The sequence below is a fragment of the Schistocerca serialis genome, unplaced genomic scaffold (assembly GCF_023864345.2).
Source record: "Schistocerca serialis cubense isolate TAMUIC-IGC-003099 unplaced genomic scaffold, iqSchSeri2.2 HiC_scaffold_1351, whole genome shotgun sequence".
Lineage (NCBI taxonomy): Eukaryota > Metazoa > Arthropoda > Insecta > Orthoptera > Acrididae > Schistocerca > Schistocerca serialis.
In genome coordinates this window covers 1,394,661-1,408,385 of record NW_026047571.1, presented here as the reverse complement: position 1 = coordinate 1,408,385, position 13,725 = coordinate 1,394,661, and positions in this window count along the sequence as shown.

Genomic DNA, 13,725 nt, shown 5'->3' with positions numbered 1-13,725 from the left:
GACGTAACTGAATATCTTCACATTGGACGCATGACTCTCAGAAACGTTTACATTTATCGTCTGGCAACTAATGCAGTGTGATGACGTTTGCGGTCGCACCACTCTGTACGAAGTAGAAGCTTCTAAGTTGTTGCAGTCACCAAGAAAGAGGCACAGAAATTCAAGTTTTAGTTTTTGAAAATTCAGTTTTTGGCTGCATTTGCCGCCTTGTAGTTGACCTAGGACCTTAAGATTTTGCATGAAGTGAACTCTGGCAGCCACATTACACGAGAAAAAGCGAGAAGTGGTAATTCGTAGTAAAAACCGCAGAAAACATAACGTTTTCTACATTTGTTTTCGAAATGACGTAACTGAAAATCTTAACATTGGACGCATGACTCTCAGAAACGTTTACATTTATCGTCTGGCAACTAATGCAGCGTGATGACGTTTGCGGTCGCACCACTCTGTACGAAGTAGAAGCTTCTAAGTTGTTGCAGTCACCAAGAAAGAGGCACAGAAATTCAAGTTTTAGTTTTTGAAAATTCAGTTTTTGGCTGCTTTTGCTGCCTTGTAGTTGACCTAGGACCTTAAGATTTTGCATGAACCGCTCTCTGGCAGCCACATTACACGAGAAAAAGCGAGAAGTGGTAATTCGTAGTAAAAACCGCAGAAAACATAACGTTTTCTACATTTGTTTTCGAAATGACGTCACTGAAAATCTTCACATTGGACGCATGACTCTCAGAAACGTTTACATTTATCGTCTGGCAACTAATGCAGCGTGATGACGTTTGCGGTCGCACCACTCTGTACGAAGTAGAAGCTTCTAAGTTGTTGCAGTCACCAAGAAAGAGGCACAGAAATTCAAGTTTTAGTTTTTGAAAATTCAGTTTTTGGCTGCTTTTGCTGCCTTGTAGTTGCCCTAGGACCGTAAGATTTTGCATGAACCGATCTCTGGCAGCCACATTACACGAGAAAAAGCGAGAAGTGGTAATTCGTAGTAAAAACCGCAGAAAACATAACGTTTTCTACATTTGTTTTCGAAATGACGTAACTGAAAATCTTCACATTGGACGCATGACTCTCAGAAACGTTTACATTTATCGTCTGGCAACTAATGCAGCGTGATGACGTTTGCGGTCGCACCACTGTGTACGAAGTAGAAGCTTCTAAGTTGTTGCAGTCACCAAGAAAGAGGCACAGAAATTCAAGTTTTAGTTTTTGAAAATTCAGTTTTTGGCTGCTTTTGCTGCCTTGTAGTTGACCTAGGACCTTAAGATTTTGCATGAACCGAACTCTGGCAGCCACATTACACGAGAAAAAGCGAGAAGTGGTAATTCGTAGTAAAAACCGCAGAAAACATAACGTTTTCAACATTTGTTTTCGAGCTGACGTAACTGAAAATCTTCACATTGGACGCATGACTCTCAGAAACGTTTACATTTATCGTCTGGCAACTAATGCAGCGTGATGACGTTTGCGGTCGCACCACTCTGTACGAAGTAGAAGCTTCTAAGTTGTTGCAGTCACCAAGAAAGAGGCACAGAAATTCATGTTTTAGTTTTTGAAAATTCAGTTTTTGGCTGCTTTTGCTGCCTTGTAGTTGACCTAGGACCTTAAGATTTTGCATGAACCGATCTCTGGCAGCCACATTACACGAGAAAAAGCGAGAAGTGGTAATTCGTAGTAAAAACCGCAGAAAACATAACGTTTTCAACATTTGTTTTCGAAATGACGTAACTGACAATCTTCACATTGGACGCATGACTCTCGGAAACGTTTACATTTATCGTCTGGCAACTAATGCAGCGTGATGACGTTTGCGGTCGCACCACTCTGTACGAAGTAGAAGCTTCTAAGTTGTTGCAGTCACCAAGAAAGAGGCACAGAAATTCAAGTTTTAGTTTTTGAAAATTCAGTTTTTGGCTGCTTTTGCTGCCTTGTAGTTGACCTAGGACCTTAAGATTTTGCATGAACCGATCTCTGGCAGCCACATTACACGAGAAAAAGCGAGAAGTGGTAATTCGTAGTAAAAACCGCAGAAAACATAACGTTTTCAACATTTGTTTTCGAAATGACGTAACTGAAAATCTTCACATTGGACGCATGACTCTCAGAAACGTTTACATTTCTCGTCTGGCAACTAATGCAGCGTGATGACGTTTGCGGTCGCACCGCTCTGTACGAAGTAGAAGCTTCTAAGTTGTTGCAGTCACCAAGAAAGAGGCACAGAAATTCAAGTTTTAGTTTTTGAAAATTCAGTTTATGGGCTGCTTTTGCTGCCTTGTAGTTGACCTAGGACCTTAAGATTTTGCATGAACCGATCTCTGGCATCCATATCACACGTGAAAAAGCGAGAAGTGGTAATTCGTAATAAAAACCGCAGAAAACATAACGTTTTCAACATTTGTTTTCGAAATGACGTAACTGAAAATCTTCACATTGGACGCATTACTCTCAGAAACGTTTACATTTATCGTCTGGCAACTAATGCAGCGTGATGACGTTTGCGGTCGCACCACTCTGTACGAAGTAGAAGCTTCTAAGTTGTTGCAGTCACCAAGAAAGAGGCACAGAAATTCAAGTTTTAGTTTTTGAAAATTCTGTTTTTGGCTGCTTTTGCTGCCTTGTAGTTGACCTAGGACCTTAATATTTTGCATGAACCGATCTCTGGCAGCCACATTACACGAGAAAAAGCGAGAAGTGGTAATTCGTAGTAAAAACCGCAGAAAACATAACGTTTTCTACATTTGTTTTCGAAATGACGTAACTGAAAATCTTCACATTGGACGCATTACTCTCAGGAACGTTTACATTTATCGTCTGGCAACTAATGCAGCGTGATGACGTTTGCGGTCGCACCACTCTGTACGAAGTAGAAGCTTCTAAGTTGTGGCAGTCACCAAGAAAGAGGCACAGAAATTCAAGTTTTTGTTTTTGAAAATTCAGTTTTTGGCTGCTTTTGCTGCCTTGTAGTTGACCTAGGACCTTAAGATTTTGCATGAACCGATCTCTGGCAGCCACATTACACGAGAAAAAGCGAGAAGTGGTAATTCGTAGTAAAAACCGCAGAAAACATAACGTTTTCAACATTTGTTTTCGAAATGACGTAACTGAAAATCTTCACATTGGACGCATGACTCTCAGAAACGTTTACATTTATCGTCTGGCAACTAATGCAGCGTGATGACGTTTGCGGTCGCACCACTCTGAACGAAGTAGAAGCTTCTAAGTTGTTGCAGTCACCAAGAAAGAGGCACAGAAATTCAAGTTTTAGTTTTTGAAAATTCTGTTTTTGGCTGCTTTTGCTGCCTTGTAGTTGACCTAGGACCTTAAGATTTTGCATGAACCGATCTCTGGCAGCCACATTACACGAGAAAAAGCGAGAAGTGGTAATTCGTAGTAAAAACCGCAGAAAACATAACGTTTTCAGCATTTGTTTTTGAAATGACGTAACAGAAAATCTTCACATTGGACGCATGACTCTCAGAAACGTTTACATTTATCGTCTGGCAACTAATGCAGCGTGATGACGTTTGCGGTCGCACCACTCTGTATGAAGTAGAAGCTTCTAAGTTGTTGCAGTCACCAAGAAAGAGGCACAGAAATTCAAGTTTTAGTTTTTGAAAATTCAGTTTTTGGCTGCTTTTGCTGCCTTGTAGTTGACCTAGGACCTTAAGATTTTGCATGAACCGATCTCTGGCAGCCACATTACACGTGAAAAAGCGAGAAGTGGTAATTCGTAGTAAAAACCGCAGAAAACATAACGTTTTCTACATTTGTTTTCGAAATGACGTAACTGAAAATCTTCACATTGGACGCATTACTCTCAGAAACGTTTACATTTATCGTCTGGCAACTAATGCAGCGTGATGACGTTTGCGGTCGCACCACTCTGTACGAAGTAGAAGCTTCTAAGTTGTTGCAGTCACCAAGAAAGAGGCACAGAAATTCAAGTTTTAGTTTTTGAAAATTCAGTTTTTGGCTGCTTTTGCTGCCTTGTAGTTGACCTAGGACCTTAAGATTTTGCATGAACCGATCTCTGGCAGCCACATTACACGAGAAAAAGCGAGAAGTGGTAATTCGTAGTAAAAACCGCAGAAAACATAACGTTTTCAACATTTGTTTTCGAAATGACGTAACTGAAAATCTTCACATTGGACGCATGACTCTCAGAAACGTTTACATTTATCGTCTGGCAACTAATGCAGCGTGATGACGTTTGCGGTCGCACCACTCTGTACGAAGTAGAAGCTTCTAAGTTGTTGCAGTCACCAAGAAAGAGGCACAGAAATTCAAGTTTTAGTTTTTGAAAATTCAGTTTTTGGCTGCTTTTGCTGCCTTGTAGTTGACCTAGGACCTTAAGATTTTGCATGAACCGATCTCTGGCAGCCACATTACACGAGAAAAAGCGAGAAGTGGTAATTCGTAGTAAAAACCGCAGAAAACATAACGTTTTCAACATTTGTTTTCGAAATGACGTAACTGAAAATCTTCACATTGGACGCATGACTCTCAGAAACGTTTACATTTATCGTCTGGCAACTAATGCAGCGTGATGACGTTTGCGGTCGCACCACTCTGTACGAAGTAGAAGCTTCTAAGCTGTTGCAGTCACCAAGAAAGAGGCACAGAAATTCAAGTTTTAGTTTTTGAAAATTCAGTTTTTGGCTGCTTTTGCTGCCTTGTAGTTGACCTAGGACCTTAAGATTTTGCATGAACCGATCTCTGGCAGCCACATTACACGAGAAAAAGCGAGAAGTGGTAATTCGTAGTAAAAACCGCAGAAAATATAACGTTTTCAACATTTGTTTTCGAAATGACGTCACTGAAAATCTTCACATTGGACGCATGACTCTCAGAAACGTTTACATTTATCGTCTGGCAACTAATGCAGCGTGATGCCGTTTGCGGTCGCACCACTCTGTACGAAGTAGAAGCTTCTAAGTTGTTGCAGTCACCAAGAAAGAGGCACAGAAATTCAAGTTTTAGTTTTTGAAAATTCAGTTTTTGGCTGCTTTTGCTGCCTTGTAGTTGACCTAGGACCTTAAGATTTTGCATGAACCGATCTCTGGCAGCCACATTACACGAGAAAAAGCGAGAAGTGGTAATTCGTAGTAAAAACCGCAGAAAATATAACGTTTTCAACATTTGTTTTCGAAATGACGTAACAGAAAATCTTCACATTGGACGCATGACTCTCAGAAACGTTTACATTTTTCGTCTGGCAACTAATGCAGCGTGATGACGTTTGCGGTCGCACCACTCTGTACGAAGTAGAAGCTTCTAAGTTGTTGCAGTCACCAAGAAAGAGGCACAGAAATTCAAGTTTTAGTTTTTGAAAATTCAGTTTTTGGCTGCATTTGTTGCCTTGTAGGTGGCCTAGGACCTTAAGATTTTGCATGAACCGATCTCTGGCAGCCACATTACACGAGAAAATGCGAGAAGTGGTAATTCGTAGTAAAAACCGCAGAAAACATAACGTTTTCTACATTTGTTTTCGAAATGACGTAACTGAATATCTTCACATTGGACGCATGACTCTCAGAAACGTTTACATTTATCGTCTGGCAACTAATGCAGTGTGATGACGTTTGCGGTCGCACCACTCTGTACGAAGTAGAAGCTTCTAAGTTGTTGCAGTCACCAAGAAAGAGGCACAGAAATTCAAGTTTTAGTTTTTGAAAATTCAGTTTTTGGCTGCATTTGCCGCCTTGTAGTTGACCTAGGACCTTAAGATTTTGCATGAAGTGAACTCTGGCAGCCACATTACACGAGAAAAAGCGAGAAGTGGTAATTCGTAGTAAAAACCGCAGAAAACATAACGTTTTCTACATTTGTTTTCGAAATGACGTAACTGAAAATCTTAACATTGGACGCATGACTCTCAGAAACGTTTACATTTATCGTCTGGCAACTAATGCAGCGTGATGACGTTTGCGGTCGCACCACTCTGTACGAAGTAGAAGCTTCTAAGTTGTTGCAGTCACCAAGAAAGAGGCAGAGAAATTCAAGTTTTAGTTTTTGAAAATTCAGTTTTTGGCTGCTTTTGCTGCCTTGTAGTTGACCTAGGACCTTAAGATTTTGCATGAACCGGTCTCTGGCAGCCACATTACACGAGAAAAAGCGAGAAGTGGTAATTCGTAGTAAAAACCGCAGAAAACATAACGTTTTCAACATTTGTTTTCGAAATGACGTAACTGAAAATCTTCACATTGGACGCATGACTCTCAGAAACGTTTACATTTATCGTCTGGCAACTAATGCAGCGTGATGACGTTTGCGGTCGCACCACTCTGAACGAAGTAGAAGCTTCTAAGTTGTTGCAGTCACCAAGAAAGAGGCACAGAAATTCAAGTTTTAGTTTTTGAAAATTCTGTTTTTGGCTGCTTTTGCTGCCTTGTAGTTGACCTAGGACCTTAAGATTTTGCATGAACCGATCTCTGGCAGCCACATTACACGAGAAAAAGCGAGAAGTGGTAATTCGTAGTAAAAACCGCAGAAAACATAACGTTTTCAACATTTGTTTTTGAAATGACGTAACAGAAAATCTTCACATTGGACGCATGACTCTCAGAAACGTTTACATTTATCGTCTGGCAACTAATGCAGCGTGATGACGTTTGCGGTCGCACCACTCTGTATGAAGTAGAAGCTTCTAAGTTGTTGCAGTCACCAAGAAAGAGGCACAGAAATTCAAGTTTTAGTTTTTGAAAATTCTGTTTTTGGCTGCTTTTGCTGCCTTGTAGTTGACCTAGGACCTTAAGATTTTGCATGAACCGATCTCTGGCAGCCACATTACACGTGAAAAAGCGAGAAGTGGTAATTCGTAGTAAAAACCGCAGAAAACATAACGTTTTCTACATTTGTTTTCGAAATGACGTAACTGAAAATCTTCACATTGGACGCATTACTCTCAGAAACGTTTACATTTATCGTCTGGCAACTAATGCAGCGTGATGACGTTTGCGGTCGCACCACTCTGTACGAAGTAGAAGCTTCTAAGTTGTTGCAGTCACCAAGAAAGAGGCACAGAAATTCAAGTTTTAGTTTTTGAAAATTCAGTTTTTGGCTGCTTTTGCTGCCTTGTAGTTGACCTAGGACCTTAAGATTTTGCATGAACCGATCTCTGGCAGCCACATTACACGAGAAAAAGCGAGAAGTGGTAATTCGTAGTAAAAACCGCAGAAAACATAACGTTTTCAACATTTGTTTTCGAAATGACGTAACTGAAAATCTTCACATTGGACGCATGACTCTCAGAAACGTTTACATTTATCGTCTGGCAACTAATGCAGCGTGATGACGTTTGCGGTCGCACCACTCTGTACGAAGTAGAAGCTTCTAAGTTGTTGTAGTCACCAAGAAAGAGGCACAGAAATTCAAGTTTTTGTTTTTGAAAATTCAGTTTTTGGCTGCTTTTGCTGCCTTGTAGTTGACCTAGGACCTTAAGATTTTGCATGAACCGATCTCTGGCAGCCACATTACACGAGAAAAAGCGAGAAGTGGTAATTCGTAGTAAAAACCGCAGAAAACATAACGTTTTCTACATTTGTTTTCGAAATGACGTAACTGAAAATCTTCACATTGGACGCATGACTCTCAGAAACGTTTACATTTATCGTCTGGCAACTAATGCAGCGTGATGACGTTTGCGGTCGCACCACTCTGTACGAAGTAGAAGCTTCTAAGCTGTTGCAGTCACCAAGAAAGAGGCACAGAAATTCAAGTTTTAGTTTTTGAAAATTCAGTTTTTGGCTGCTTTTGCTGCCTTGTAGTTGACCTAGGACCTTAAGATTTTGCATGAACCGATCTCTGGCAGCCACATTACACGAGAAAAAGCGAGAAGTGGTAATTCGTAGTAAAAACCGCAGAAAATATAACGTTTTCAACATTTGTTTTCGAAATGACGTCACTGAAAATCTTCACATTGGACGCATGACTCTCAGAAACGTTTACATTTATCGTCTGGCAACTAATGCAGCGTGATGCCGTTTGCGGTCGCACCACTCTGTACGAAGTAGAAGCTTCTAAGTTGTTGCAGTCACCAAGAAAGAGGCACAGAAATTCAAGTTTTAGTTTTTGAAAATTCAGTTTTTGGCTGCTTTTGCTGCCTTGTAGTTGACCTAGGACCTTAAGATTTTGCATGAACCGATCTCTGGCAGCCACATTACACGAGAAAAAGCGAGAAGTGGTAATTCGTAGTAAAAACCGCAGAAAATATAACGTTTTCAACATTTGTTTTCGAAATGACGTAACTGAAAATCTTCACATTGGACGCATGACTCTCAGAAACGTTTACATTTTTCGTCTGGCAACTAATGCAGCGTGATGACGTTTGCGGTCGCACCACTCTGTACGAAGTAGAAGCTTCTAAGTTGTTGCAGTCACCAAGAAAGAGGCACAGAAATTCAAGTTTTAGTTTTTGAAAATTCAGTTTTTGGCTGCATTTGTTGCCTTGTAGGTGACCTAGGACCTTAAGATTTTGCATGAACCGATCTCTGGCAGCCACATGACACGAGAAAAAGCGAGAAGTGGTAATTCGTAGTAAAAACCGCAGAAAACATAACGTTTTCTACATTTGTTTTCGAAATGACGTAACTGAAAATCTTCACATTGGACGCATGACTCTCAGAAACGTTTACATTTATCGTCTGGCAACTAATGCAGTGTGATGACGTTTGCGGTCGCACCACTCTGTACGAAGTAGAAGCTTCTAAGTTGTTGCAGTCACCAAGAAAGAGGCACAGAAATTCAAGTTTTAGTTTTTGAAAATTCAGTTTTTGGCTGCATTTGCCGCCTTGTAGTTGACCTAGGACCTTAAGATTTTGCATGAAGTGAACTCTGGCAGCCACATTACACGAGAAAAAGCGAGAAGTGGTAATTCGTAGTAAAAACCGCAGAAAACATAACGTTTTCTACATTTGTTTTCGAAATGACGTAACTGAAAATCTTCACATTGGACGCATGACTCTCAGAAACGTTTACATTTATCGTCTGGCAACTAATGCAGCGTGATGACGTTAGCGGTCGCACCACTGTGTACGAAGTAGAAGCTTCTAAGTTGTTGCAGTCACCAAGAAAGAGGCACAGAAATTCAAGTTTTAGTTTTTGAAAATTCAGTTTTTGGCTGCTTTTGCTGCCTTGTAGTTGACCTAGGACCTTAAGATTTTGCATGAACCGAACTCTGGCAGCCACATTACACAAGAAAAAGCGAGAAGTGGTAATTCGTAGTAAAAACCGCAGAAAACATAACGTTTTCAACATTTGTTTTCGAGCTGACGTAACTGAAAATCTTCACATTGGACGCATGACTCTCAGAAACGTTTACATTTATCGTCTGGCAACTAATGCAGCGTGATGACGTTTGCGGTCGCACCACTCTGTACGAAGTAGAAGCTTCTAAGTTGTTGCAGTCACCAAGAAAGAGGCACAGAAATTCAAGTTTTAGTTTTTGAAAATTCAGTTTTTGACTGCTTTTGCTGCCTTGTAGTTGACCTAGGACCTTAAGATTTTGCATGAACCGATCTCTGGCAGCCACATTACACGAGAAAAAGCGAGAAGTGGTAATTTGTAGTAAAAACCGCAGAAAACATAACGTTTACAACATTTATTTTCGAAATGACGTAACTGAAAATCTTCACATTGGACGCATGACTCTCAGAAACGTTTACATTTATCGTCTGGCAACTAATGCAGCGTGATGACGTTTGCGGTCGCACCACTCTGTACGAAGTAGAAGCTTCTAAGTTGTTGCAGTCACCAAGAAAGAGGCACAGAAATTCATGTTTTAGTTTTTGAAAATTCAGTTTTTGGCTGCTTTTGCTGCCTTGTAGTTGACCTAGGACCTTAAGATTTTTCATGAACCGATCTCTGGCAGCCATATTACACGAGAAAAAGCGAGAAGTGGTAATTCGTAGTAAAAACCGCAGAAAACATAAAGTTTTCTACATTTGTTTTCGAAATGACGTAACTGGAAATCTTCACATTGGACGCATGACTCTCAGAAACGTTTACATTTATCGTCTGGCAACTAATGCAGCGTGATGACGTTTGCGGTCGCACCACTCTGTACGAAGTAGAAGCTTCTAAGTTGTTGCAGTCACCAAGAAAGAGGCACAGAAATTCAAGTTTTAGTTTTTGAAAATTCAGTTTTTGGCTGCTTTTGCTGCCTTGTAGTTGACCTAGGACCTTAAGATTTTGCATGAACCGATCTCTGGCAGCCACATTACACGAGAAAAAGCGAGAAGTGGTAATTCGTAGTAAAAACCGCAGAAAACATAACGTTTTCAACATTTGTTTTCGAAATGACGTAACTGAAAATCTTCACATTGGACGCATGACTCTCGGAAACGTTTACATTTATCGTCTGGCAACTAATGCAGCGTGATGACGTTTGCGGTCGCACCACTCTGTACGAAGTAGAAGCTTCCAAGTTGTTGCAGTCACCAAGAAAGAGGCACAGAAATTAAAGTTTTAGTTTTTGAAAATTCAGTTTTTGGCTGCTTTTGCTGCCTTGTAGTTGACCTAGGACCTTAAGATTTTGCATGAACCGATCTCTGGCAGCCACATTACACGAGAAAAAGCGAGAAGTGGTAATTCGTAGTAAAAACCGCAGAAAACATAACGTTTTCAACATTTGTTTCCGAAATGACGTAACTGAAAATCTTCACATTGGACGCATGACTCTCAGAAACGTTTACATTTATCGTCTGGCAACTAATGCAGCGTGATGACGTTTGCGGTCGCACCGCTCTGTACGAAGTAGAAGCTTGTAAGTTGTTGCAGTCACCAAGAAAGAGGCACAGAAATTCAAGTTTTAGTTTTTGAAAATTCAGTTTTTGGCTGCTTTTGCTGCCTTGTAGTTGACCTAGGACCTTAAGATTTTGCATGAACCGATCTCTGGCATCCACATCACACGAGAAAAAGCGAGAAGTGGTAATTCGTAATAAAAACCGCAGAAAACATAACGTTTTCAACATTTGTTTTCGAAATGACGTAACTGAAAATCTTCACATTGGACGCATTACTCTCAGAAACGTTTACATTTATCGTCTGGCAACTAATGCAGCGTGATGACGTTTGCGGTCGCACGACTCTGTACGAAGTAGAAGCTTCTAAGTTGTTGCAGTCACCAAGAAAGAGGCACAGAAATTCAAGTTTTAGTTTTTGAAAATTCTGTTTTTGGCTGCTTTTGCTGCCTTGTAGTTGACCTAGGACCTTAATATTTTGCATGAACCGATCTCTGGCAGCCACATTACACGAGAAAAAGCGAGAAGTGGTAATTCGCAGTAAAAACCGCAGAAAACATAACGTTTTATACATTTGTTTTCGAAATGACGTAACTGAAAATCTTCACATTGGACGAATGACTCTCAGAAACGTTTACATTTATCGTCTGGCAACTAATGCAGCGTGATGACGTTTGCGGTCGCACCACTCTGTACGAAGTAGAAGCTTCTAAGTCGTTGCAGTCACCAAGAAAGAGGCACAGAAATTCAAGTTTTAGTTTTTGAAAATTCAGTTTTTGGCTGCTTTTGCTGCGTTGTAGTTGACCTAGGACCTTAATATTTCGCATGAACCGATCTCTGGCAGCCACATTACACGAGAAAAAGCGAGAAGTGGTAATTCGTAGTAAAAACCGCAGAAAACATAACGTTTTCTACATTTGTTTTCGAAATGACGTAACTGAAAATCTTCACATTGGACGCATGACTCTCAGAAACGTTTACATTTATCGTCTGGCAACTAGTGCAGCGTGATGACGTTTGCGGTCGCACCACTCTGTACGAAGTAGAAGCTTCTAAGTTGTTGCAGTCACTAAGAAAGAGGCGCAGAAATTCAAGTTTTAGTTTTTGAAAATTCAGATTTGGCTGCTTTTGCTGCCTTGTAGTTGACCTAGGACCTTAAGCTTTTGCATGAACCGATCTCTGGCAGCCACATTACACGAGAAAAAGCGAGAAGTGGTAGTTCGTAGTAAAAAACGCAGAAAACATAACGTTTTCTACATTTGTTTTCGAAATGACGTAACTGAAAATCTCCACATTGGACGCATTACTCTCAGAAACGTTTACATTTATCGTCTGGCAACTAATGCAGCGTGATGACGTTTGCGGTCGCACCACTCTGTACGAAGTAGAAGCTTCTAAGTTGTGGCAGTCACCAAGAAAGAGGCACAGAAATTCAAGGTTTTGTTTTTGAAAATTCAGTTTTTGGCTGCTTTTGCTGCCTTGTAGTTGACCTAGGACCTTAAGATTTTGCATGAACCGATCTCTGGCAGCCACATTACACGAGAAAAAGCGAGAAGTGGTAATTCGTAGTAAAAACCGCAGAAAACATAACGTTTTCAACATTTGTTTTCGAAATGACGTAACTGAAAATCTTCACATTGGACGCATGACTCTCAGAAACGTTTACATTTATCGTCTGGCAGCTAATGCAGCGTGATGACGTTTGCGGTCGCACCACTCTGTACGAAGTAGAAGCTTCTAAGTTGTTGCAGTCACCAAGAAAGAGGCACAGAAATTCAAGTTTTAGTTTTTGAAAATTCAGTTTTTGGCTGCTTTTGCTGCCTTGTAGTTGACCTAGGACCTTAAGATTTTGCATGAACCGATCTCTGGCAGCCACATTACACGAGAAAAAGCGAGAAGTGGTAATTCGTAGTAAAAACCGCAGAAAATATAACGTTTTCAACATTTGTTTTGGAAATGACGTCACTGAAAATCTTCACATTGGACGCATGACTCTCAGAAACGTTTACATTTATCGTCTGGCAACTAATGCAGCGTGATGCCGTTTGCGGTCGCACCACTCTGTACGAAGTAGAAGCTTCTAAGTTGTTGCAGTCACCAAGAAAGAGGCACAGAAATTCAAGTTTTAGTTTTTGAAAATTCAGTTTTTGGCTGCTTTTGCTGCCTTGTAGTTGACCTAGGACCTTAAGATTTTGCATGAACCGATCTCTGGCAGCCACATTACACGAGAAAAAGCGAGAAGTGGTAATTCGTAGTAAAAACCGCAGAAAATATAACGTTTTCAACATTTGTTTTCGAAATGACGTAACTGAAAATCTTCACATTGGACGCTTGACTCTCAGAAACGTTTACATTTTTCGTCTGGCAACTAATGCAGCGTGATGACGTTTGCGGTCGCACCACTCTGTACGAAGTAGAAGATTCTAAGTTGTTGCAGTCACCAAGAAAGAGGCCCAGAAATTCAAGTTTTAGTTTTTGAAAATTCAGTTTTTGGCTGCATTTGTTGCCTTGTAGGTGACCTAGGACCATAAGATTTTGCATGAACCGATCTCTGGCAGCCACATTACACGAGAAAATGCGAGAAGTGGTAATTCGTAGTAAAAACCGCAGAAAACATAACGTTTTCTACATTTGTTTTCGAAATGACGTAACTGAAAATCTTCACATTGGACGCATGACTCTCAGAAACGTTTACATTTATCGTCTGGCAACTAATGCAGTGTGATGACGTTTGCGGTCGCACCACTCTGTACGAAGTAGAAGCTTCCAAGTTGTTGCAGTCACCAAGAAAGAGGCACAGAAATTAAAGTTTTAGTTTTTGAAAATTCAGTTTTTGGCTGCTTTTGCTGCCTTGTAGTTGACCTAGGACCTTAAGATTTTGCATGAACCGATCTCTGGCAGCCACATTACACGAGAAAAAGCGAGAAGTGGTAATTCGTAGTAAAAACCGCAGAAAACATAACGTTTTCAACATTTGTTTCCGAAATGACGT